The sequence below is a fragment of the Protopterus annectens genome, chromosome 4.part1 (assembly GCF_019279795.1).
Source record: "Protopterus annectens isolate FY-2018-M chromosome 4.part1, PAN1.0, whole genome shotgun sequence".
Classification (NCBI taxonomy): domain Eukaryota; kingdom Metazoa; phylum Chordata; order Ceratodontiformes; family Protopteridae; genus Protopterus; species Protopterus annectens.
Genome location: NC_056734.1, coordinates 97,493,969 through 97,518,768, shown reverse-complemented (window position 1 = coordinate 97,518,768; position 24,800 = coordinate 97,493,969). Strand labels below are relative to the sequence as shown.

The following is a 24,800-nucleotide window of genomic DNA, read 5'->3' as shown; positions in this document are numbered from 1 at the left end:
GCCAATCATGAGCGGACAGGTGATCCGCTGTGGCAACCCCTAACCGGGAAAAAGCCGAATGAAGAAGAAGAAGAAAGGGTGAGCTTTCAAATCTCCATTTCTATTGATTGGATCACTCAAACCAGGGGATTATTCACATTTTAATGAAATCTGCCAATTTGTTCCTTAACTTCCATTAACGGTTCAGAATGACTTCACCTGGGATTACAGACTTAATAGTCAAGTACTATAAAAAAAAAAAAAAAAAAAAAAAAAAAACAACTTTTAAAAATCTGTATATTGAATGTTTGTAAAGAACATTTTTTTTTTTGTGGTCTTTTTTTCTAATAGCAACAACAAAGGAATGTGTGCAGGAAATTCTTCACTGCTTCATTTGTATCCTATTAGGTGCTTCAGTATCGGTACTTTGAAAAATGTCTACACAAGTAGCTATAACTTCTGCAGTTAAACATTCCTGTCTTTTTGCTAGACTGTTGTCCACTAATTTCATGTGGTCACGTGGTTTTACATAATGTAAGTATTTAACTGTTGAGTGTGCATCACTCGATTTTCTGATTTAACTGCATGTTTTGTTTGAGTGAGATGAAAGTATGGAATTTTATATAAACTTCAGTAAATGATTATACCAGTGCTGATTTGTGAATCTGATGGAATTTTATATGAACTTCAATAAAGAATTACAACACCAGTGCTGATTTGTGAATCTGCACATGGCTTTCAGAAATAGTATTTATAGGTTCATAGGTAGGTACTAGGCTATCGGCCCTGGGGCCTATTCAAGCCCAGCCAAAAAGGTACTCTGGCTTTTGCCACCCAAGAAAATTATTTTCCTGTGCCACTGTCGAGCAGAGCCACAGAGGTGATCCCCAGGGTGAATTTCCTATTTCCCATCCAATTATCAAGATTTTTATAGGTTCATTGTGTAGAAAGCCATCAAATGAGTCTGTGGTGTCTAGCACTGTTTGAAGTTTTATAGCATGACTAGAAAGGTCTTACAGAACAAAGTTTATTTTTGGTTTCAAGAACAAGCAATGCAAACTGAGAAAATATTTCGGTAATAGTTGTCATGCTGCAAAAATAAAAACATTTCCATCTGCCACTTTTTAAATATATGTCCATGCATGATATGGTACAGAATGGGAGATGTGATGCGCGTTATTAAGTATGCTCGCAGTATTATGCGGTTACTGTAAGATTCCAGTGCAGTGACTATGGTAAAAAAGAAGCATGTGTGCAACGGGATGGCTGTAAATAAGCGTATTTGCATATGACATCAGTCACTGACTGGAACTTTCCAAACTGCTACACTCTTTAAGCAGACAGACTGAAAATGTATAGTGGTTTTATAAAATTATGCAGTGCTGTAGACTGAAAATAAGAGATTGAGGTAACAACAGTAGATTTTGGTTTGTCCCTTTGAAGCAGAAGCTCTATATTACGCATTAAGCAAAGGCATTGTGTTCTGCTTAAGTCTATATTTGGGAAGCAGACTAGGGAAAATCATTCTAATCGCACATCTGGCAAGCAGATGGCACAAAAATGTCCGATGTTACTAAAGCAAGCTATAGTTCTCAGTGGAGCAGCCTAAGGTGCATATACATACCTGGTCATTCTTTTGAGTCACGTCTTTTGTACTACAATAGAGATAAAGTATATTAAGTTTTTGTAGTTTCCGTACCATACAGTCCTGCTAGTCTTTGGGTTTCTTGGTTTCTCTTTCCATCAGCCATGTATCTCTTCAGATAAGTGCTTGTTTGGTGAAACAGCTCTGTTTCTGGTGTGAGAATATGTTTGAAAGATCATCACAAGTGTACTACATTCTTGGCTTCTCTTGGGTGAGTAGTTGATATAAGGTACTATATTACAGTGGTGTAAAATTTTCAGGCGGGTTTGTACTTTTTTCATATTGATAAACTAGTTTAAATGAATATTTTTCTCTCAGAACAGCTACAGTCTCAAGCTGCCAACATATCCAGCACATGGATGCAGCTATAGTAAACTGGCAATAGGAATAAAGTAAGGGAAGAAATACAGTACCTCCAAAGCAGGTTTTATGGTTTTAACATTGCATGGCATAAAACAAATAAAGAAAATTTCATTTGGCGATATTGTACTTGAGGGCCTCACCAGATGTGCTGTAGCAAGCCCCGCCCAAAACCCACCCCCGTGATATGTCATTCATGAATATGCATTCCCTCTGAATGTATAACAAAATGTAAAAAGAAAACAACTGCACTGACATGTAATATGACAATAAATATAACAGTAAACTGTTACCAACATCGGTAATTGACAGGTTTTATTGCATCATAATCAGCAAAGAAACGAAACCATCAAACGTTAGCAGCAAAACACATTTCATCAGGCTTTTTACTGTCCAAACAAATGAAACCAAAAAAGATTCAGCAAAATCAAATGTTAGCAGCAAAGCATGTCATCAGGCTTTTTACTGTGCGAGAGGTGTGGTTCTGACCGTTGACTTAGGTTAACTGTATTAACACTGAGAAAGTGTACATGTTATTGGCGTTATTTGTCATTTTTTGCACGTTTGTAAATTCCTGAATTATAGAGTGTGCTGTTAAAATTTCGGGTTTTCTGATTAAATAGACAGAATGGCCGTAAAGCTTACATTTAATTTACGGTAATATTCTCATATCATGTATGCATGAGCAAATTACATATGCAGACTGGGTTGTCACTCAATCTGTGACACGCCCACTTTTGCGCAAAACAAACTGGTGAGGCCCTCAAGTACAATATCGCCATTCATTTAGCACTTCATTTATTTAGTAATTGAAACAAAACTAATTCTAGAATATATGAGTTCATGCTGCATTCAAACTCTGTGATTCCAAGGCTGAGATTTAATGAAAGAGTAAGATACACATGAAGCGTGTGCAGACATTTCATGTGCAGTTCATGGAGTCCAGAATCAGAGATTGCCAGAAAGAGTCAACACAGGTGAAGCATAGACCATCAGAAGAGAAGAGGCAAAAAATCAATACAGATGAAGCATAGACCATCAGAAGAGAAGAGGCAAAGAATCAATACAGATGAAGCATAGACCATCAGAAGAGAAGAGGCAAAGAATCAATACAGATGAAGCATAGACCATCAGAAGAGCAGAGGCAAGAAGTGTTGCTCTCAGAGGTGGCCTGTAGTTTACAATGTCTTGTCCACTTTTCTCTTGTCAGCATATTTTGAAATTCCTTATTCATTATGTACTGTAAAGGCTGATCTACTTTCTTCAAGTCATCCAGGAACCTGTTTGGAGTGATGCTTTGAGATGAACCAATAAGCACTTCCCAGTTGCTGTCAGTTGCCTTGGTAACTTCATAAGCACATTGTATTTCTGAGAATGTCATTCCTCCAACAATAAACAAAATTAACCGAGAGCCTGTTCAGTAATCAGCAGTAGTTTTCGTTTTGTGGCAGTGTCCAAAACAGGATGCTGGATATTACTGTGTTGAATAAGCTTGGATAGGCTTTCCTCATTGATACCATTCATGTAATAAATATAAAGAAGAATAGTTCAAATTTTATTATAAGGGCTAACTTTTGAGTCCAGAAGTACAGGGGCAATGAGCTTCATTGGGTCCTTTATTTTCTTTCCTTTGACATCTGTACCCATAGCAAGATCCTGCTCCACAGCACAAAGCTTTGCAGCAGTAGCTTGGAAACCTGTTATACAGTCCTCTGCCAAATGGAGATATGCACAGTGCTTGCTGAAATCATTTTGGTATTGTGGCCCCTTCTGTAGGATTTTGCAAGGTTGTTTAATGTTGGCCTTATTTGTTTTCATTCTGCTGCTTTTAGAAAAAAACCTTCAGCAGTTCTGCTACTTTCTTTGCAACATCTGCAGTGTGCATATACAAGTGTTTCCATATATCCTCATTTAGCAAAACCTCCTTCTCTTTTGATTCTTCAGTCCTTCTTGTTTTATACTGATAAATATCCTGTTGTATATTCAGCAAGTCATAAACCATGGCTTGGAAAGTGAGTTCATGCAGAATGGGGGAGAATGGATCAAAGCCATGGTCAATAACTAAGAGTTGAGAGTGAGCTTTGCCAGTTTCTTCACCCATACTAGGGTTGTCAGCTTTATGAGACATAAGTTTCTCCTGAATGAGATGTTCCAAAGTGTGGTTATCTTCAAAAGCCTGTCTATATTATGAGACATCAGTTTCTCCTGAATAAGATTTGCCAAAGTGTGGTTATCTTCAAAAGCCTGTCTATAATAGCAGGGTACTCTTTTAAAGTAGCACATATTTTTTCTATTTGTTCTGCTAAATTTTCCATTATTCTGCCCTTCATGGATGACATGTGGAAGCCAAAGAAACAGTGGAAAGTCCTGGGAGCATCCAGTGAATACACCTGTGATTCATAGGGAATGAAAGCAACATTAATTTCCTTTTGTGAGTCTTGATCTTCCCACCTTAGCAAAGAGAGCATCAGGATATCTGGCAGTGAAGAACACATGTGCAGCTTTATAGGAGATAGTGGGTACTTGTCTGAAATCATTAATCAGTTCTTTCACAGACTGCTCAGTGGGTTAAATTAAGTAGATAGCCTCCAAGATAGGGATTGGTTCACGCCTTTTAGTGAGATCTTCTACAACTGTAATTCCTTCTGCTGCTATGTCAGACATCTTGCAACAGGATGACAGAATCTTCATGCTTGTGTTGTCCACAAGTAATACATTCCATTCTCCTTTCTTCACACTTTTTATATACTACTGCTTTTAAGCTGGTCAGCACCATCTTGGTTAAATTTCCAAACACTGGAAAAAATTATTTGAAAATCATTTCATTGAATTGCAATTTGTAGAAAACATATAGAGAAAAATACATCAGGTAGTTTTTTAAAACTTTGTTTTTATTAATTTTCATAAATCATGAACTTCTTACACCATGCAATAATTATACATAGACATAACACTAAATATTAAAACTATATACAAAAGATGCTCATAACATTATACTATTCTGTTTGAAATCATTACATTTTATGTAATAACGTTTTTAGTTTCATCCAAGATAACTTTCTATGTGTAATTGTTGTTGTTCTAGAAGCAAGAGTTAAAAGTTCTCTGTTACATACTGTTTTGGCCAATAATGTAAATTCAGCAAAATATACAATTGCTTTGGTTTTCCAGTTTAAAGTGATAACTTTCCTTGCTATAGCCAAAAGAGACCAGAGAAGATGCACTTGTGATTTTGGTATACAATCTGGCATTGGAGCATTAAACAACAAAAGTGCATCTGTTATTATACACTTGTCAGTCCATAATGCCTTTATAAAATCTCTAAATTTCTGCCAGAATGGGAAATCACTCTGCATTCAAGGAACATGTGTACCCAATCAGCACATAGACTCTCATCACATCTCCAACAATTATGACTAGTTTTATTTGACATTGTAGCAATTCTCTGTGGGGTATAGAAACTCCTGTGTAAAAACTTCCATGTAAATATTTTCCAATATGGAGATGATGTATGATTGATTGACCTGAGTGTTACTAATTTATCCTTTTCAGAAAAATTAAATCTGCTCATACTTTCTATATAACTCCATAAAGGGTCTTCAGGCTGTTTTAAGTCAGCTCTTAATGTCTTATAAATCTTAGATAAAGAGAACCCCATGCTAAATTGTGATGTATTTAATTCACATAAAAAAGATTATTTTAGGCTGTAATAAAATATTAATTACTTGGCTTGTTTTAAATTCCTTTATTAGATGTTTCCTAAAAATTTGAATATTTAACCAATTATCTTGATTTGTGTTATACCTTGCTAAAAGGCTTGTAGTGTCATGAATATTATTTGTACTTGTGAACTGATGCCAGTAATTTAGTCCGTTGCCTTTCATTTCCATTATTTTATTCATATTAAAAGAGTCTAGACAATTCTTCGTGTGTGCTATTGGGAATATTAATACAGAAAAATGTCTTGTTACGCAGTTACTATTTATAATTTTTCTAAAATTGTTTAGTATATAGCTAACACAATGTGGTAACTTCTCATGTTTATTTTATTTATATACTGAGTCCTTTACTACAAACAAAAATGTTATTTTCAGTAAAAATGTCATTGTTTATTTCATCGGCAGTAGATAGTAAAATATTCATGTGTAGATTTTTCCAGCTTGAAGTATACTTGTTACTTAATCACTTGCTTATGATGTGAATTATAACTGATTCAGCATAGAGTTTTAAGTTTGGAAATGTAATTCCACCTTTTTCCCAATCTCTGTTGTACCAATCATACTTTATTCTTGGCTTTTGTGGGAACCATAAAAACTTAATTAGAAGTGAATTGAGCTGTTTTATTATTTTTTTGGAGGGCTAATAATTATTGTTTGAATAAGAAACAAAATTTTAGGAAGAAAACACATTTTTATTAATGTTAGATTTTCTTCAAATGTAAAGAACATTTTATTCCATTTGTTTAAATATTCTTTGATTATAGCTAACAAATTTCTATAATTGACTTGTATAATTTCTTTCCAATTAGGTTATATATATTTCTAAATATTTAAGAGTGTTATTCCCTCAACTAAAATTAACGTGTTTTCTCCATTCAGAACTTACTTTTTTATTTACCAATAATGTTTCAGATTTAGTGCTGTTGAATTTTAGACCTGAAAGTTTCTCAAAATGTTTTTAGACCTGAAAGTTTCTCAAAATGTTCTATAGCTATTGTAATATGCCTTATTGAAGAGTCTGTGGTCTATGGTTAATATTATATCATCAGCAAATAATTGTATTTTAGAAGCATACTTTGAATTAACAATAAAGCTGTTTATGTTGTTATTATTTCTTATGTAATTTGCAAACGGTTCTAATGACAATGCAAATAACAAAGGTGACAGAGGACAACCTTACTTAGTTCTCTTTAGTATTTGAATTTTGTTAGATAAAAAAGCCCCAATTTTAATATACGACAAAGAGTTTTTATATAAGCTATTTAGTAGTTCTATGAAATCTGTGGATAAATTAAATGTTTCCAAGACTTTAAATAGGTAGGATCAAGATAAAGAATCAAATGCCTTCTCTATGTCTAAACTAATAATTGATCATTCTTTTTTCTTTTTATTTGCAACATCTATTAGGGTTAAAAGTCTGATGACATTGTCCTGAACTTCCTATTCAAAATAAACCCCGTTTGATCATCTGCTATTATTTTGGGGATGAATTGATTCAATCTTTTAGTAAGTATGGAGGTAAAAATTTTATAATCTACATTTAGCAGAGATATAGGTCGATATGATGATACTAATTTAGGGTCTTTATCTTGGTTTAGAATGGGAGATATATTAGTAATGAAGGAAAGATATTTTTATTTTTCCTAAATTCTTCAAAAGCTGCCTCTAAAGTCTTTAAGGTGTCTTCTGGAAACAACTTTTATATTTCTCCTATAATCCCATCTAATCCAGCTGCCTTATTGTTTTTAAGATTACAAATGCATTCTTTAATTTCTTTTAATGTTAATGGTTTGAACAAATTAGCATTTTGTTCCTTTGTTACTGTTTTGTTGATATTTTCATTCAAAAAATTACACTTAAGCATATTGTCTGCAGTCACTATTTGTATTATTTACCTTCTCATAATATACTCTGAAGACCTCCAGAATTTCTTTGTGTTCCGTTACCTGTCTTGTTTTAACTCCTGTATTATCAGTGATTTCTTTTATATGACTTAGTGTAGCTAAATTTTTTGCTTTGACTGCCAACCTATGTACATTTTTGGGGTTCACTGAATAGGATTGAATTTTGATTTTTTCTAGATTTATTGCCACTTTATGATTTACTATTTCTGCATATCTAGTATTTAATGTTTTAAGTTCAGAATTAGTTTTTATGTCCTTGGTGCTTAAACTTTTCTTTATTCCATCTATTTTTAGTTGTATTTGTGTTAATTCATTTTCCCATTGTTTTATTTTGTTTAGATACCAATTTTTGATCTTACCTTATAAATAAGATTTTAGCGAATCCCAAAGTATAACTTTTGAAGTTTCATTATTATCATAGATGTCTAAAAATATTTTATTTCACCAAGAAGCCACTCTTTAAATCCATTAAGTGTAGTAATGTAGACAGGTAATCTTTGCCATGTTATAAAGTCTTTAGGCATGATATTTACCTTAAAAATAAGGCATTATGATCTGACAATGGGTATGAACTAATTAACACTTCTTGTACCTTAGAAAATATATTGTTAGTAACTAGTACTTTATCAATTGTTGTTTGTGTACCATACCTATATGAATAATGGGTGCATTCTAATGAGTGTGTTTCTTTTAAATCATATATATCCCTAAGACATAATACATTAATACAATTCTTTAACTTTTTAGCTGCAGGGGAAATTCTAAATTTATCATATTTGGTAGTATCTTTTTCAGTGAGAAGGCAATTGAAATCTCCTGCATGTATTATTTCTCCTTTGGTTAGCTGCAGGGGAAATTCTAAATTTATCATTTTTGGTAGTATCTTTTTCAGTGAGAAGGCAATTGAAATCTCCTGCATGTATTATTTCTCATTTGAATTTGGAAATTATTAACTCCAAATGATTCCTTGCTGTAACTGCTCCAAAACCAGGTATCCAGTAAGAATTTACAAGAGTTATATATATTTTGTTTATCTCCATAACTGCCAGGGATAACATGCCATTCTTGTCTGAGTAAGTATCAATGACTTTAGGCAGTGGTAATGTTTTTCTCCATAGTGTCATCGTGCCTCTTCTCTTGGTTTGTTAGTGGGATTCTACAAGGACCATATAACCATTAAAAGATAATTTATCTGTGTCCCTGTTTACAATATGTGTTTCCTGTACAAAACCTATATCTACTTTATTCAATTTCAAATATCTATCTATACTCCCTCTTTTAACAGGATTATTAAGGCCATTGACATTTAAAGACATACATTTATAAGAGAACATTTAGAATGATACATGTATGTCTATTGAATTTAGTTATGAGCAGGTAAATAGAAATGAATAAGAAAATCATAACATATATAACTATATACAAAACTAAACATGGAAACCTAATTTCCTGGCTTGATGAAAGCATCATCTTAGCCACCACCACTAACAGTCTTACAACCAATCAACCTTTATATTGCTGCTTCTGCCCTCTAATAATTAGTTATACAGTTAAACTTATTCAGTATTATGTAACATGTTTAGTTATTGAAGTACAAAACATCTCAAGACATATGATAGAATATTAAGTATTTTACAAATTACAAATAAAATAGTCATGCAAAAAATATTCATGTTTGACAAACATCTCTATGTTAGAGTAACAGGATTATGCTCTCATAAACCAGCATATGTAAGCTTGACTTCAAAAGCAATATAAGAAATCAGTCTTTTGTCAAGATGAAAAAAGATAATTTCCTAATACAGATTAAACTATGAATAAAGAGTGTACATCCAGTTTAATTATACGATTTGAAATTATACTGCGTATTAAATATATATTTATTTATTTAAGGCATAGAAACCCTCTCCATTTTTCTTCTATCGCCCATTCTCCTCTCAACTATTCCTTCTATACATTTGTTTATGGGCTATATATGTATGGTCTAAGCAAAGTATGACTAATATTTTGAAATCTGTAATATTAAACTAATATTAAACTATTATGAGCGTTTTTAAGCTTATTTAAATGTGTTAGACGTACTTTATTTAAACACCCTTCTCCGTTTCATTTATCCCCCTTTGTTCCAGTAATAAGCCATTTATACAACTCTCTAATATTGATATTTCAAAAATGTATTAATTCAAGTCCTCATTGTTGTCAGTATTACTGCTATTTATTAGCTTGAGAATAAATCAACATTGCGTATACTAGTTATTAATTATAAGATAACATCTTCAGTATAATGATCAGATAGTACAAGTGTTTGCTGCTTTGAAGTAACTGGATATGTGTTATTCCAAAAACAGTTTTTTATTTTGTTTATTCAACACTTGCTGTTGTATGAAGTACTTGCTTAAAATCCATTATTAGTACTATGTGGGCTATGCAATCAACTTGCTTTACCACGTCCTTCTATATTTTAGGAATGCCTAAATACAAAGTACCCTTGAAAATAATAAGCAAATTTCTATTATCCAAATAACATTCCTAATGTAGCAGCGCTCACATGAAAAAGATATGTTTAAAATAGGATTTTTTGGGGTGAGATATATAACGCATATATGAAGGAACTCTCAAATATGATTCTCCAAAAGTGACTTATGAAGATACCAGTAATGTACTCTTTACAGTTTCTTTTTTATTTAAAACATTTAGATGTTCATATATCAGGTAACTATATTTACCTTGGCTTATTAACATGCAACGATATTACCCCTTCCCCCTTCCCCCTTTTTTCTTTTTTCTTTTTTCTTTTTTTTTTAATCTTTCTGTAACTTATAAAGGGATGTTCTACTTTCCCCTTTTTTCTTTTTTTTAATCTTTCTGTAACTTATAAAGGGATGTTCTATTTTAATGTTTTTCAACTTTCCCTTCAGCCAGCTGTGTTTATCTTGCATTAAATATCTGGTGAAGCTGCATTGTAACTAAAGCGTCTGTGTGATGTATAGAGAAATGCTAATTTTCTCTTCATGTGTAATTTACTCTTCATTTGTAAATTACTTTATTTCTACATACAATTAACAAGAATTCACCTTAGAACTAAACATGTATCTCATACTGTCAATGAGTTTAGAAAACAAAGCAATGCAAAACAATGCTAGGAAGCATGAGTGATAATTGTGCCTTGAATACTGAATTTAACTGCAACTACAACAGTTTCCAGCATTTATATTATTAAATGTAGTCCCCGGCATCAAGAGGAACTAGTAAACATTCATTTTGTTAGGAAATTATAAACTTACAGTCAAGAAACTACTTTGAAAAGTATTTTGAATGTCTCAGCATCAAAAACTTCCTTGCTGCATCTTTATTGCCTGTCGCAGTTGTTTTTTATGTGCGACCGGGGCTCAGAGTACAGTTACTTCATCACTAGAAGTTTTTACAAAGAGCGCCAGTCTCAAAACCTCAGATCAATGAATAGCTTGTGCTGTAGTTCTCTTGAAGCTTTGCATTCAAAAATGAACTGCATACACGAGGCAGGTATGACATTTTTGGCTTTCCTAGCTCATATTTGCACTATTTATCCTATTCCAAGGGAGAATAACCTCAGGAAATTAGAAGCTTATGTTTTACTTCCCTTTAAGTTTTTTTGTGGACTTATCATTTGCTTTGCCATTAGCTTGTCTGTTTAGGCTTGGTAGAAAGTTCCATAACTTCAATTTTGTCTAGTAAATTATGTTTTTTGACAAATTCTGTTGCTTCTTCAATATTATTAAAGATTTTTGGCCATCTGGAAGTGTGACTTGTAATCTAGCAGGGAAGAGTATTTGAGCTTTCTTAAGGTCTTTAATGAGGGGTTTCCTTTTAGCTATTGTCACAGATGTAAAGTCAGTATCAAATCTAATAACTCTTCCATTTTCTTGAATGTAGCTCTTCGTCCAGGCAGTTTTTAACACCAGATCTTTATCCTGTGTTGACAAAAATGTAAACTATGATGGATCTTGCTAAAGTTGGATTTTACCAGATCTTTATCCTGTGTTGACAAAAATGTAAACTATGATGGATCTTGCTAAAGTTGGATTTTTTGATATAGAAGGATTTGATAAAGACCTATGAGCCCTTTCAATTCCGTAAGAAAGTGACTCTGGGAGGTTTAGCACTTTAGGCAACCAATTATTCAGGAAAAGAATCATATTATTTCCTTCTGTCTTCCATCTATGTCAATTAGAGATTCTTCTATGTTGGTTATTTGTTCCGAGTGCTTTGAAATAATTTCCTTTAAATCTTGAATTTGCTTTTTACTCTCTTTTTTCATATTTTCCATAATGTTTTCTAGATTGTCCATTTTAATAGAAAGGTCCTGTATACCTGTAATTACGATCTGCAGTTCTTTTTTCATAGAACTGTCTTGAGCTGAAGACTTTGAATGGCTCATATTTCAAGTACCTGTATACAGCTACTAATATTCTGACAGGAATTTTGTGATAAAATTCATTGAAAAATGTTACTTTTCCTTCCTCAGGTAATCCACAAAAATGAAAAGAATATTTGTAAGTAGTTTTTCCCAATGTATTTTGAAAAATTACAAATAAATCCTGTCAGAAATAAAACTTATAGACAGAGCAACAAAATGCTGCACTCACTCTGACATCTTAGCCACGCCCACCTCGGGTAGTATTTTTTGAAGGAAGCAACAACTCTTCACCCCTCTATATCCCATTAAAATGTGCTAATGCTGCAGTTGAACAGCAATGGAGAAAAGGGAAAGGACCACATATAGTGAAACTCTGCTGGCACACATCACTTGCAGTTTTGATAATCAGCAAGGTACGATTGATCATTCATACATTTCTACATTATGAGAAAATGTGGTGGAATACAGGTGGGGACTATGTTGGGAAGGATCAGGTCAAGGATATTATTGTTTCTAGTGGCTGAGTTTACAATTTGCTGTAATGAGTTGGTATTAAGAAAGTCTAGGAAATGCTGAGCATATCCATTTTTAGTGATGTAAATGTGCTAGTCATTAGAACATGTAGAGTACTGTTTATACCCACCCCCCACCCACAGTCTTCAGTAACTGATTTCATCTAACAAGCATTCAATTAATTTTGAAATTCATCTAACAAGCATTCAATTAATTTTGAAATATTGGAAATCCCTTAACAGTTCTGAGATAGTGACTGAATCAAATGCCATGTATCCAAATTAAAAGAGGAACCGCAAACCCACAGCCAAAGGGGAAGAGTTCTGCAAGTCACTCAATAAAATCTACTAAATTTATACTGCCACTGCCAAAATTGCATGCTTTTCTGTGTGCCTGGCAGGGTAACTTGGATTTTATAGAATGTCATTCTCAAGGTAAGACATTTTTGGAAGTTGATCATCACTTGACAGCATTGTGGACTGAGGTAAAAGATGACTGTATTGCCATGCCCAGCTTTATAGCAACCTAGTGTACTTGTACTGCAACACACTTGGTAATGCTATATTCCATCTGCTTACCTTACCTGCCTTAGCCTTGTTTTGTACCACATACGTCTAGTAGATGGACATTGTTTTATACCACCCCCACATGTAGTACAGTTCACCTGTATACTCATTTAGTTCCTTGCCATTTAAACCTGTACTATCTTCAAAATGTATCTAGGCTACATAAAAAAGCAAAAGCTCTGCCAGAACAATTCTAACTTAGTGAAGGGGACCTTCATTAATTTGCTTATAATTGTTGTCATATCAAGAATAATGCTCTAATTCTGTCTCTGCCTTCCTCTCCTTTATTAAATTTCATGGACTGCTTAGAATAATTCAGAGTTAGGAGTTCTACTATAAGTTGTTCATCGTTAGAGAACAGATGTAACTTCTGCAGCTCATTGATTCATAGAGGAAACCTATTCAAATGTAACTGATAATCGGATGGGGAACAGGAAATTCATCCCTGGCTTGGCACCTCTGCCTGTAATGGACACAGGCAGCTTGTAAATGTTTCATCTCCAAAGTTGCTGAATACACTTATCAAGGGTACCAGAACTTGTCCGAGATTCTGGATGCATGGCTTGGGCCTTGTGGACATTAGCCTAGTAAACACTTAGGTCATTGGTGAGAAAGGGGCACCTCTCAACCTCTTAGAGTCAAAATCTGGGCAAAGCCACAAATAATGGGGGAACAAAGGTCCAAAAATAGGTTCACCTTTTAAATGTTGCTCTTACAAACTTAAAACTTCAGTCCTTGGTGATTTGCCAGAAAACCACCATTTTATGAGAAACGGACCAAAAATATAAAGCAAAAATCTGGATAGTTGAAAGGTATGGCAAGGAGCACTTATGGCCCAGTCCACTTAATTCCTCAAAATAAAGGAAATATTCAATATATAAAACATTCATTAATGGCTATTGTAAAATTGATCCATGTTTCTGTCTTACATTAAAGAATATGCCATACAGTAATCTGTGAAACACATGGACAGCTATAAAGGAAACCAAAGCAAATCATCATGCTTGACATAAATATGTTTTTTTTGTCCTTGGATGATAACCCCAAGGCATTCTGTGGTGGCATCAGTCTGTTGATAAAAGGCAGCCCTTGCTCTTGCTCTTGCTGTTGCACCTCAATATGCTTTGCAGCTACTGCAGAATTTGCTAGATGCTATCCAGTGTTAATCATACTACACTTTCCTCAGTGGCTCTTGCTCTTGCACATCAATATGCTTTGCAGCTACTGCAGAATTTGCTAGATGCTATCCAGTGTTAATCATACTACACTTTCCTCAGTGAGATGGTTTGGCAGAGCTGGGCTTGTCAGAAATCACATAAACAGATTTATTATCAGACATGCACTTTGAGCTCTAGAAGTAAGTAAGGAGTGTACCACTACATAAAACATAATCTTAAGAATCTCAAACACTACACACCCATATGTGTATTTAGCTTCCTCACCAGAATACATGAGAAGGTTGCTCACAGCCAAAGTGCCCAATATATAAAAAATAATCCTTTCCCATATACCAAACATGTCTTCCAGAAAGGTCAGAGTACTGATACAGCACTTCTAAATCTATTAAAATTGTGATTAACCTTACCAAAGCTGACAAATGAGAAAACACAGATGCCTATGTTTTGTGATTTATACAAAGCCTTACACCTTCAGTTTTAGGATATGGCACCTGTGACGATGTGAGGTATTGCCAGATATGCCAGGCAAAGTTGGGCAGTGGATGTGTAACATATGCCAGCACAGCTAGCTAGAATTTTGTATAGAATTCCATGTCATTTGTATATCAAACTGATTTGTAGAAATTCTTGTGTTTAAACATGTATTTGTAAAGCTGCTTGTGTTAAAGATGCATCGACAGTGTGTCATGCTGGACAGAAAAGAAATATACATTTATATCAGACTGTACCTTGCTAACTGAGGAAATGTATACATGTTAACAGACAATACTGGAAGAGAAGAGGTTAATCTTAGTCCAGCTAACTTTGAAAAATAGTAAGAAAGTAAATTACTTAATTTGGGCCATAAAGATTGTATCTTACAGTTCTTTACAGTTCTGACTGCAGCCAGAGACTAAATGTCTGTGCCATTCAGCCAGAGACTAAATGTCTGTGCCAAGAATGGTTTATTAGCTTCTGTAGGAAGAGTGGAAGTGTTTTATTGTTTTATGACTTCCAGAAGCTGCAACAAATCTTAGCAAAGCTCTATGTGTGTGTATTATTTACACATATGATTCTCTGTCAGTTGCTAGGAAAGGGGATAGCATGGGAACTAGAAGTCAGATGACCAAATGTATGTGTTGTCATTCTGTAATCCATCGATGAAATGTTTTTTAATACTAGACACTGAAGCCTCAGAGTACTCTGTTTTTGGAACCTGACATAGAAGGATCTCTCACCTACTACTTCTTGTCTTGCTCTAATAAGTGAACAGGGAATAGTAATTATTTTAGATCAGTCAGGAAAATATAGTGAAATCAGTTAAGTGCTGTTTTTTTTTTTTTTTTTTGTATCTGTGTTATTGTAATATTTCCTGTGTCTGAAACTCTGGTGTTTATTGTAAATAGATATAGTATTTTCATGTTCTTTTATTATTTATCATTAAATATATTTACATTTTTCATTGTGGCTGGTGCTTTAGAGCAGTGGTTCTCGACCTTTTTGACATTGGGGCACGGTAAATTCTATTTTTAAAAAAGATGAGGGCCTGGTCCCAAAAATTTCCTTATAAATACGTTTCCAAAGCAGGAGGATGTCAAATTGTCAGCAAAACACTTATCACATACATATGCCAAATATTTATATATATGCAAAGTATCTAATGTAATAAAGATACATGTATGAATATCTCAATTCTAAACACTAGTTCCAACAGTAAGATACATGTATGAATATCTCAATTCTAAACACTAGTTCCAACAGTAACATTTAAAAAACACAGCACTTTTGCCAGTTTAATACAACAATTACACGTTTTTGAAAAACTTAATTGATTTTATTTCAACTCATTTTTTGAAGGTTTTGGTTAAGCTAATAAGACTTTTGTTGTTGTTTTGTTTCCATTAGCTTATTGATTCTGGGATGAATTGAAGTGGTAGCCAAACGGAGATGGTCAGAAAGTTGCAGGGGGTTTCTCTGTCTGGCAGAAAATGCAGTTTCACAAAGTTATGTGGTGGAAAAACAAAAGACAAAATCTCATTGCTATTTGATGCAAATTTGGATAATCATTTTTCATTCTTATCCAGAATTTCAGTCCTTTGTCCGATAATAAGTTGAAGAGTTTCTTCATGGGAAAGGGCTGTCTGTTTGTGCTCAACAAAAGTTTCCAATTAACATTTTGCCTCCGGGGAGCCTCATGTTCGGGATAATACTTTTCAAATGACAACAGCATCATCTTCAAGTGAGCTGCAGTAATATCTGAAACTGAATTCTGCGAATAGAAAACATCTGCTTTTATAATATAATCTGAGAATGACTAAAACATTTCATTGTTTCCTTCTGCAATCATATTGTGCCAGAGTTTGAGTTTCTTTTTCCTTCTGCAATCATATTGTGCCAGAGTTTGAGTTTCTTTTTGAATGATTCAATCTTGTTCCAAGCATTAAATATTATATTTGAACATTGAAGTTTTAAATTCAGCCTGCTTATGTAAGAAAATATGTCACTGAGATATGCCAGCATGGTTACCCGTTTGTTATCCTGGAAGTAATGGGATTACCTTTCCTATCAATTAGAAACAGCTCAGCTTCCTTTCCGAGTTTGGAAGTAATGGGATTACTTTTCCTATCAATTAGAAACAGCTCAGCTTCCTTTCCGAGTTCATATAACCTCTTGAGAACTTTACCTCGGGACAGCCAACAAACTTCTGAAGGGAAAAGAAGATTTTGATGATCAGAGCCCATTTCATGACACAATTCTTCTAACAGTCTTGTGTTTAAAGCACCTTTTTTTATAATTTTAATGGATTGCGACAGGACTTTATTAAGCTCAGGTGCCAGGGTTTGCCTATGAATGTAGCAATGTGTTGACAATAAGTTATTGCTCACCATATGCTTAATTTTAGTGACTACACCTGAATTTCTACCTGGAAGACAGGCAGCGCCATCAGTACAAACTGCAACACAATTTTTCCATTCCAGACCTCTCGCTCTCTCATAAAAAAAAAAAAAAAACATTTAAGACTTTGAAAATTTCATTGCAGGTAGTGTGAGTAGGTAATTCAGAAACAAAAATGTCTTCCTTCATGTCTCTTTCATCATGATCAATATACTGTACATATGTAAGTAAAATGTTGTTCTGAATATCTGTAGATTTGTCCAATTGTAACGCAAACAGGTTCGATTTTTTTAAAAATTTTTCAGTGAGTTACATTTCTCTATCTTATGCTATATCAAATATCCGCCTTAAATATCCGCCTTTCAGCTGTTTCATTCAACAATGGGGCGGCTTTCATTTCATTCAACAATGGGGCGGCTTTCATTTTACTTGCCGCAGATCATTCAACAATGGGACGGCTTTCATTTTACTTGCCGCAGATCATTCAACAATGGGACGGCTTTCATTTTACTTGCCGCAGATCATTCAACAATGGGACGGCTTTCATTTTACTTGCCGCAGATCATTCAACAATGGGACGGCTTTCATTTTACTTGCCGCAGATCATTCAACAATGGGACGGCTTTCAATTTACTTGCCGCAGATCATTCAACAATGGGACGGCTTTCATTTTACTTGCCGCAGATCATTCAACAATGGGACGGCTTTCATTTTACTTGCCGCAGATCATTCAACAATGGGACGGCTTTCATTTTACTTGCCGCAGATCATTCAACAATGGGACGGCTTTCATTTTACTTGCCGCAGATCATTCAACAATGGGACGGCTTTCATTTTACTTGCCGCAGACTGGCCTAATACTTCATTACAAGCTGTAATCAAAGAAGGCTTAATGCCATCTTCGCCAGTGGAATATCTATTTTTGTTACATTTAGCTATCTGTAATGATATTAAATAGGATGCTGTCAGAAGTGAAGTGTTAGTAGTGGTTGAAACTTGAGAAATATTTTTTTTTTCTGTTTTAAGTGCATCTGTTTTACGCATAAAGAATTCCAGGGGATATTTTGTGCTGAGATGTCTCATAAGTCGCATTGGCTTCACAACTTAATTTCCAAGAACAGTAGCGCAATTGGTCAGTGTCAGGGCATTGTATGAAACCAAATTTTAAATAGCTGTCCATGTACATTCGAGTGAATGCAGACTTTTTCTTGTGTGTACTGCTAGTTTCCCCCCTCCTTTTGTACACCCTGAAGATTGCTCTGTAGGCTCATGGTGGATGAATCAGAATTTTTTGCATCACAGACACCTGCAATATGACATTTTTAACACCAAAATTAAACAAAGTCCCTTGTCTCTTATTCATATTAAAATGTAAATCTGTAGGCCTCTTATTCATATTAAAATGTAAATAATTAAAATGTAAATCTGTAGGCCTCTTATTCATATTAAAAAGTAAATCTGTAGGCCTGTCTCTTTACAAAATCATAGAAGCACTAACACACTGGGGTAACTACACACTGGGGTAACTTGCTAACCACAGAATGATTATATCTGTTTCTGAAAACTACTGCCCTTATGTGCCACTTCCCATGTTTGGCTGAAACATGCTTGAAGGTCTAATCATGAGATTTCATAAAATTAACCACACAGTTATAGCGAGTAGAGAGGGCATGCCCTCTTAAATCTGTACACAAAGCACAATGCAGCAGCAGCAGCAGCATGCAGGTGGTGGCCAAAATATCATACAAATCAAGTAATAAGTACAGTGAATATGAAATGCAATAAAAACTAACATATGCATAATAAAGTGTGCCCCTCCCTCCATGAGTACATGTTTCTACTTATGGCCTTAAACAGGTAAAGATCAGTGCACCGGCAAGTAACTCACAAACAGTATTAAAATCTAGTAATATAATAAAGTGTACCCTCCCTCCATGATAACGTGTTGCTACTTATGGCCTTAAACAGGTAAAGATCAGTGCACCGGCAAGTAACTCACAAAACAGTATTAAAATCTAGTAACTTTACAGGTAAAGATCAGTGCACCGGCAAGTAACTCACAAACAGTATTAAAATCTAGTAATATAATAAAGTGTACCCTCCCTCCATGATAACGTGTTGCTACTTATGGCCTTAAACAGGTAAAGATCAGTGCACCGGCAAGTAACTCACAAAACAGTATTAAAATCTAGTAACTTTCTAAGTTTATAAGAGCAATCTGTAAAATATGTCATGTATTGTACCAGAGTATGGCCGAAAAGTAAGCAAACCTGTTGTTGCTGCTGCCAGGGATTCCCTCTCACTCTTCACTTTGTGTCTGTCTCCCTCTCACTCCCTCTCACTCTTCACTTTGTGTCTGTCTCCCTCTCACTCCCTCTCACTCTTCACTTTGTGTCTGTCTCCCTCTCACTCCCTCTCACTCTTCACTTTGTGTCTGTCTCCCTCTCACTCCCTCTCACTCTTCACTTTGTCTGTCTCTGTCTCACACACCCACAGACTTTCTCATTCATACATGCAGTCACTCACACATCACTCTCACTCTCTTAATGCAGTCACTCACACATCACTCTCACTCTCTTAATGCAGTCACTCACACATCACTCTCACTCTCTTCCAATCTCTTTCCCACACATTCACTCACTCACTCACTCATCCATCCATCACTCTCACTCTCTTAATGCAGTCACTCACACATCACTGTCACTCTCTTCCAATCTCTTTCCCACACATTCACTCACTCACTCATCCATCCAATCTCTTTCCCACACATTCACTCACTCACTCATCCATCCAATCTCTTTCCCACACATTCACTCACTGACTCACTCACTGACTCACTCACTCACTCACTGACTCACTCACTGACTCACTCACTCACTCACTGACTCACTCACTGACTCACTGACTCACTCACTGACTCACTCACTCATCCATCCAATCTCTTTCCCACACATTCACTGACTCACTCACTCATCCATCCAATCTCTTTCCCACACATTCACTGACTCACTCACTCATCCATCCAATCTCTTTCCCACACATTCACTGACTCACTCACTCACTCATCCATCCAATCTCTTTCCCACACATTCACTGACTCACTCACTCACTCATCCATCCAATCTCTTTCCCACACATTCACTCACTCACTCACTCACTCACTCACTCACTCATCCATCCAATCTCTTTCCCACACATTCACTCACTCACTCACTCACTCACTCATCCATCCAATCTCTTTCCCACACATTCACTCACTCACTCATCCATCCAATCTCTTTCCCACACATTCACTCACTCACTCACTCACTCATCCATCCAATCTCTTTCCCACACATTCACTCATCCATCCAATCTTTTTCCCACACATTCACTCACTCACGCACTCATCCATCCAATCTCTTTCCCACACATTCACTCACTCACGCACTCATCCATCCAATCTCTTTCCCACACATTCACTCACACATCACTCATCCAATCTCTTTCCCACACATTCACTCACACATCACTCATCCAATCTCTTTCCCACACATTCACTCACACATCACTCATCCAATCTCTTTCCCACACATTCACTCACACATCACTCATCCAATCTCTTTCCCACACATTCACTCACACATCACTCATCCAATCTCTTTCCCACACATTCACTCACACATCACTCATCCAATCTCTTTCCCACACATTCACTCACACATCACTCATCCAATCTCTTTCCCACACATTCACTCACACATCACTCATCCAATCTCTTTCCCACACATTCACTCACACATCACTCATCCAATCTCTTTCCCACACATTCACTCACACATCACTCATCCAATCTCTTTCCCACACATTCACTCACACATCACTCTCACTCATACACATATTCATTCACACATTGCTCTCACTGTCTTCCGATCTCTCACACACACCCACTTTCTCATTCATACATGCATTCACTCACACATTGCTCTCTCTCTCTCTCACACACACACACAGTCTCTCAGTCTGTCTCTGAAACTGTCGGTCAGTGTTTCTCAACCGCTCGCGGCCTGGTATAATTGATGCCAGTGTCCAGTACCGGGCCGTAGCCCGGTGGTTGAGAAACATTGTTTTAGAGAGTACTCATATCTATTTGATGACTCTTGCAGCCACTCCTGAAAGCCTTACTGCATTGATCAAAACACTGCCATTTGTACTGTACTAATATTAATTTAACTCAGTATAATTAGGCACTCTTGTAAGAGCCTTAGAGTAGCTGGCTTTGGAGTATCTGCTGGCAGAAACTACCTTATAGTCTGGGAAGAAGGGAGCATAGCTAGTAAATCTGTGCCAGCCTTTCTCAGGTGTGTGTGTGTGTTGTGTCAGCTGCTTGGGAGAGGGTCACAAAGCACTGGTTTCACAGAGAGGGTGTTGGAGGAAAACAGTGTCAGTGGGTTATAACTAACCCATGCACAGTAATACAAGTACTGGAAGAAGAAAGGAGAAATATGCTAAGTTTTCGGAAGGAAGTGTACTAATTGATTCAGAAATTGTTGGTATTGACTCAGACATCTGAAAAGAAGAGGACTGAGGAAACAGCCTTAGAAGAAAACCCACCGGTCACTTCAAATGGTGTGGATCGGTGGCTACCCACTTCACCATTTGGGTTCTTCTAGAGAGCTAAGTGGTAAGCCAGTGGATCACATGTATGAACCTTATGCTCCTGTAGTTTATTAATGATCTGTTTGATGTAGCATCAGACTTTACTGGCAGCCCCTTTTCCACCACAGCTGTGATTTCTTCAGAGACGTTCTCCATGTTTACAAGGCCTAAATCAGAGCTTCCCAAGCCATAATGGTTTATTACCTTTGAGTAGAGCCCTGTTTATATATTTCTGAATTACACTATATTAGCATAACCTTGCAGATGATACAGATGAGTCTGATGGATTGGATTGATTGTGAATTTAGTATTGTGGACTGGAACCTGTAAAGTCTATTGCTATACTACGTGTGAAAAACTGAGGGGCTGCCAGCCCAGCCAGATAGAATTACTGAGGGGCTGCCAGCCCAGCCAGATAGAATTACTGAGGGGCTGCCAGCCCAGCCAGATAGAATTTTATAAATAATTGTATGTCATTGTAAATACTAATATGATCCACAGGCTTGAGCTTCAAAAATGTAACCATAGTGCACCCTGCTCGAAGAAAGATGATGAGTAAAGCATTTTATGACTGATCTCAAGCTAGGAGACAGGATGTCTGGGCTAGAAAATTCTTTCTACTGTTGTAAGACAGAGATAATAAACTGTGGTGGTGGTGCTGCGGTAGCATTGTCGCCTCACAGTAAGACGTCCTGTTCGATTCTCAGTTAAAGCGTCTTCTGTGTGGAGACATGCGTGAATGGGCGTACCTTCGTTGAAGGTTGTGCGTCAGCGCTGGCAACTCGGCACGTAAAAATCTACTGCCAATCATTAGCAGACTGGAGTTCCGCTGTGGCGACCCCTAACCGGGAAAACCCAAAAGACACAACAAAAAGTTCTGAGACAGAGATAATTACTAGGTTTCACATGTAAAGTGTTTTTTTTATTGCTGTGGCTTCCTGGCAGGTGCAAATTACAAAAATAAATGTTACATTTTTAAGTTCTGTGAGCCTGGGAAACTTAAGTAGAAGTGTGAAGAATGATGTAATCTGAAATGACTTCACAGTAATGTGTACTATCAATTTAAGGACATAAAGAAAATAGCATTTTGTATTTTGTCTTGGAGCTGGCAACGACTCACCACCACTTTGCCTTGTAAGTAGAATGTAGAACAGTGAATTTTAGTCTAGCTGTTTTCTATATTTGTCAGATTATCCCACAATATTGTTTTACAGCATTACCTGTGATTTCTGAACTGTTTATTGTCATTGTGTTGAACTAATGAGTATTGTCTTGTTTATTGTGTTGAACTAATGAGTATTGTCTTGTTTTTATTATTTATTATTAAATATGTTAAACCTTTCAACTGTGGCTGTTTTGTGTAGAGATAATTTAAGCTCTCAGAATACTATTATGTATTTGGTGATACTGTATAAGTCACTCCAATAGCCTTAGCCCTGGGTTACACTTGCTATTTGGATAACAGAAATAGCACACAGTGGAACAGGCCACCCTTTGGGAAGGGCCTTATAGTAGCTGATAACTAGTGGTTGGTGGCGCTGATTTCTACCTTATAAACTGGGTAGGAGGGGGCATAGCTGGAGAACCTGTGCCAGCCTTCCTCAGGAGTGTCTGTGTGTTTGTATATAATTCATATCTCAAAGTATGTGTGTGTCAGCTACTTGGGCAGGGACATAAAGCACTGGTTGGACAGAAAGGGTGCTAGAGATTTTGGCTTGACCACTTGGCTGAGATCTGTACTTGTAGCTGTGCCATTGGGAGTCTTATTGGGGATCTAGAGAGAAAGGGAGAAACCAGCCCCAGACTGAATGTGATCTCTGTTTGCTCTTAAGGGAAGTTGTATTTTACTGTATGTGTACTTGTTATCCTTCCAATGTTAATGCCCCTCACTGGTGTTAGTGGTGAGGATTGAGACTCCTTGATTACTGGGTTGGTGGATGAGGGGCGTCACACTGGGGACAAAGCTAGTGGATACATTGTTAATAAGCTTTGGAAGGGGTGTACAAGGTTTTGCCTGACTGCATCTAACCAACTTTTTTTGTTTGTTTTTTTTGCAGCTGACTAGGTTTCTGTTCTGATTGGAGTATAATCCCTTATCTGTAAGGCAAATGTCAGACGAGTGATACATTAACTGGTGACTACAAGCAAACCAACTTTTTTTGTTTGTTTTTGTTTGCACCTGACTAGGTTTCTGTTCTGTTTGGAGTATAATCTCTTATCTGTAAGGCAAATATCAGACGAATGATGCATTAACTGGTGACTACAAGCAGATGACAATTTCTACTTAATTTACTTTAAATGGTGTTGCCCTGCAACATTGAGAAAACATTGACACGTTTTTCGTTCATGGGACAATTTACAGTATACTCGATTCTTTTACCACATGCATAAAATTAAAATTTTGTCTTAATATTATCCTAAAAATTAAACATAGAAGAGACTCAAGAAAATGTTAGAGAAGTGTGTGTGTGAGTGTAAGTGTGTAGCGTCACATTCATATATGTGTGTATTAATGTGCATGTATATTTCAAAGATTGCATAGAAATAATAAATGGCTTTAGGTTTGTAGAATATGCTTTGTCTTTCCAGATGTTGCGCACTAAATGAAAATCAGAAGCATAACAGCTGCAAAGCTAAGCCACTTCTTTATTTCAAACCAAAAGCTTTAAATCAACCAGATATTGATGTGTGCTTGAATCTGTAGCTGAAAAAGAAAAGTAATAGTCCTGAAACAATATGCCTTAAATATTATTTGAAATGTAAGGATCTAAGTGTACATACATAGTAAAACTGCACAATTTTGTTCTGTTGGTTTTGTAACTTTTTTTCATTTTATATTGAATGTTTTTTTTTTTTTTAATTAGACCAAAAGTATATATTTGCAGATAGAAGAAGGGAATATAAACTAAACTTTACAGTCACAAAATGTATTTAAAAACAGCCAATACAACAACCAAAATTGTTAATTCTGCACCCATAAGTATTTAAATTAGTAAACCGAGCAAAGAGGCCATAACTTTAGTTTTGA

The 24,800-nt window shown here is 35.8% G+C and overlaps 1 pseudogene; it reads right to left on the bottom strand.

Moving 5' to 3' along the window:
* Positions 1-3,385: 3,385 nt before the first annotated feature.
* The window catches only part of LOC122801180, a 57,674-nt pseudogene continuing 36,259 nt past the window's right edge, over positions 3,386-24,800 (bottom strand).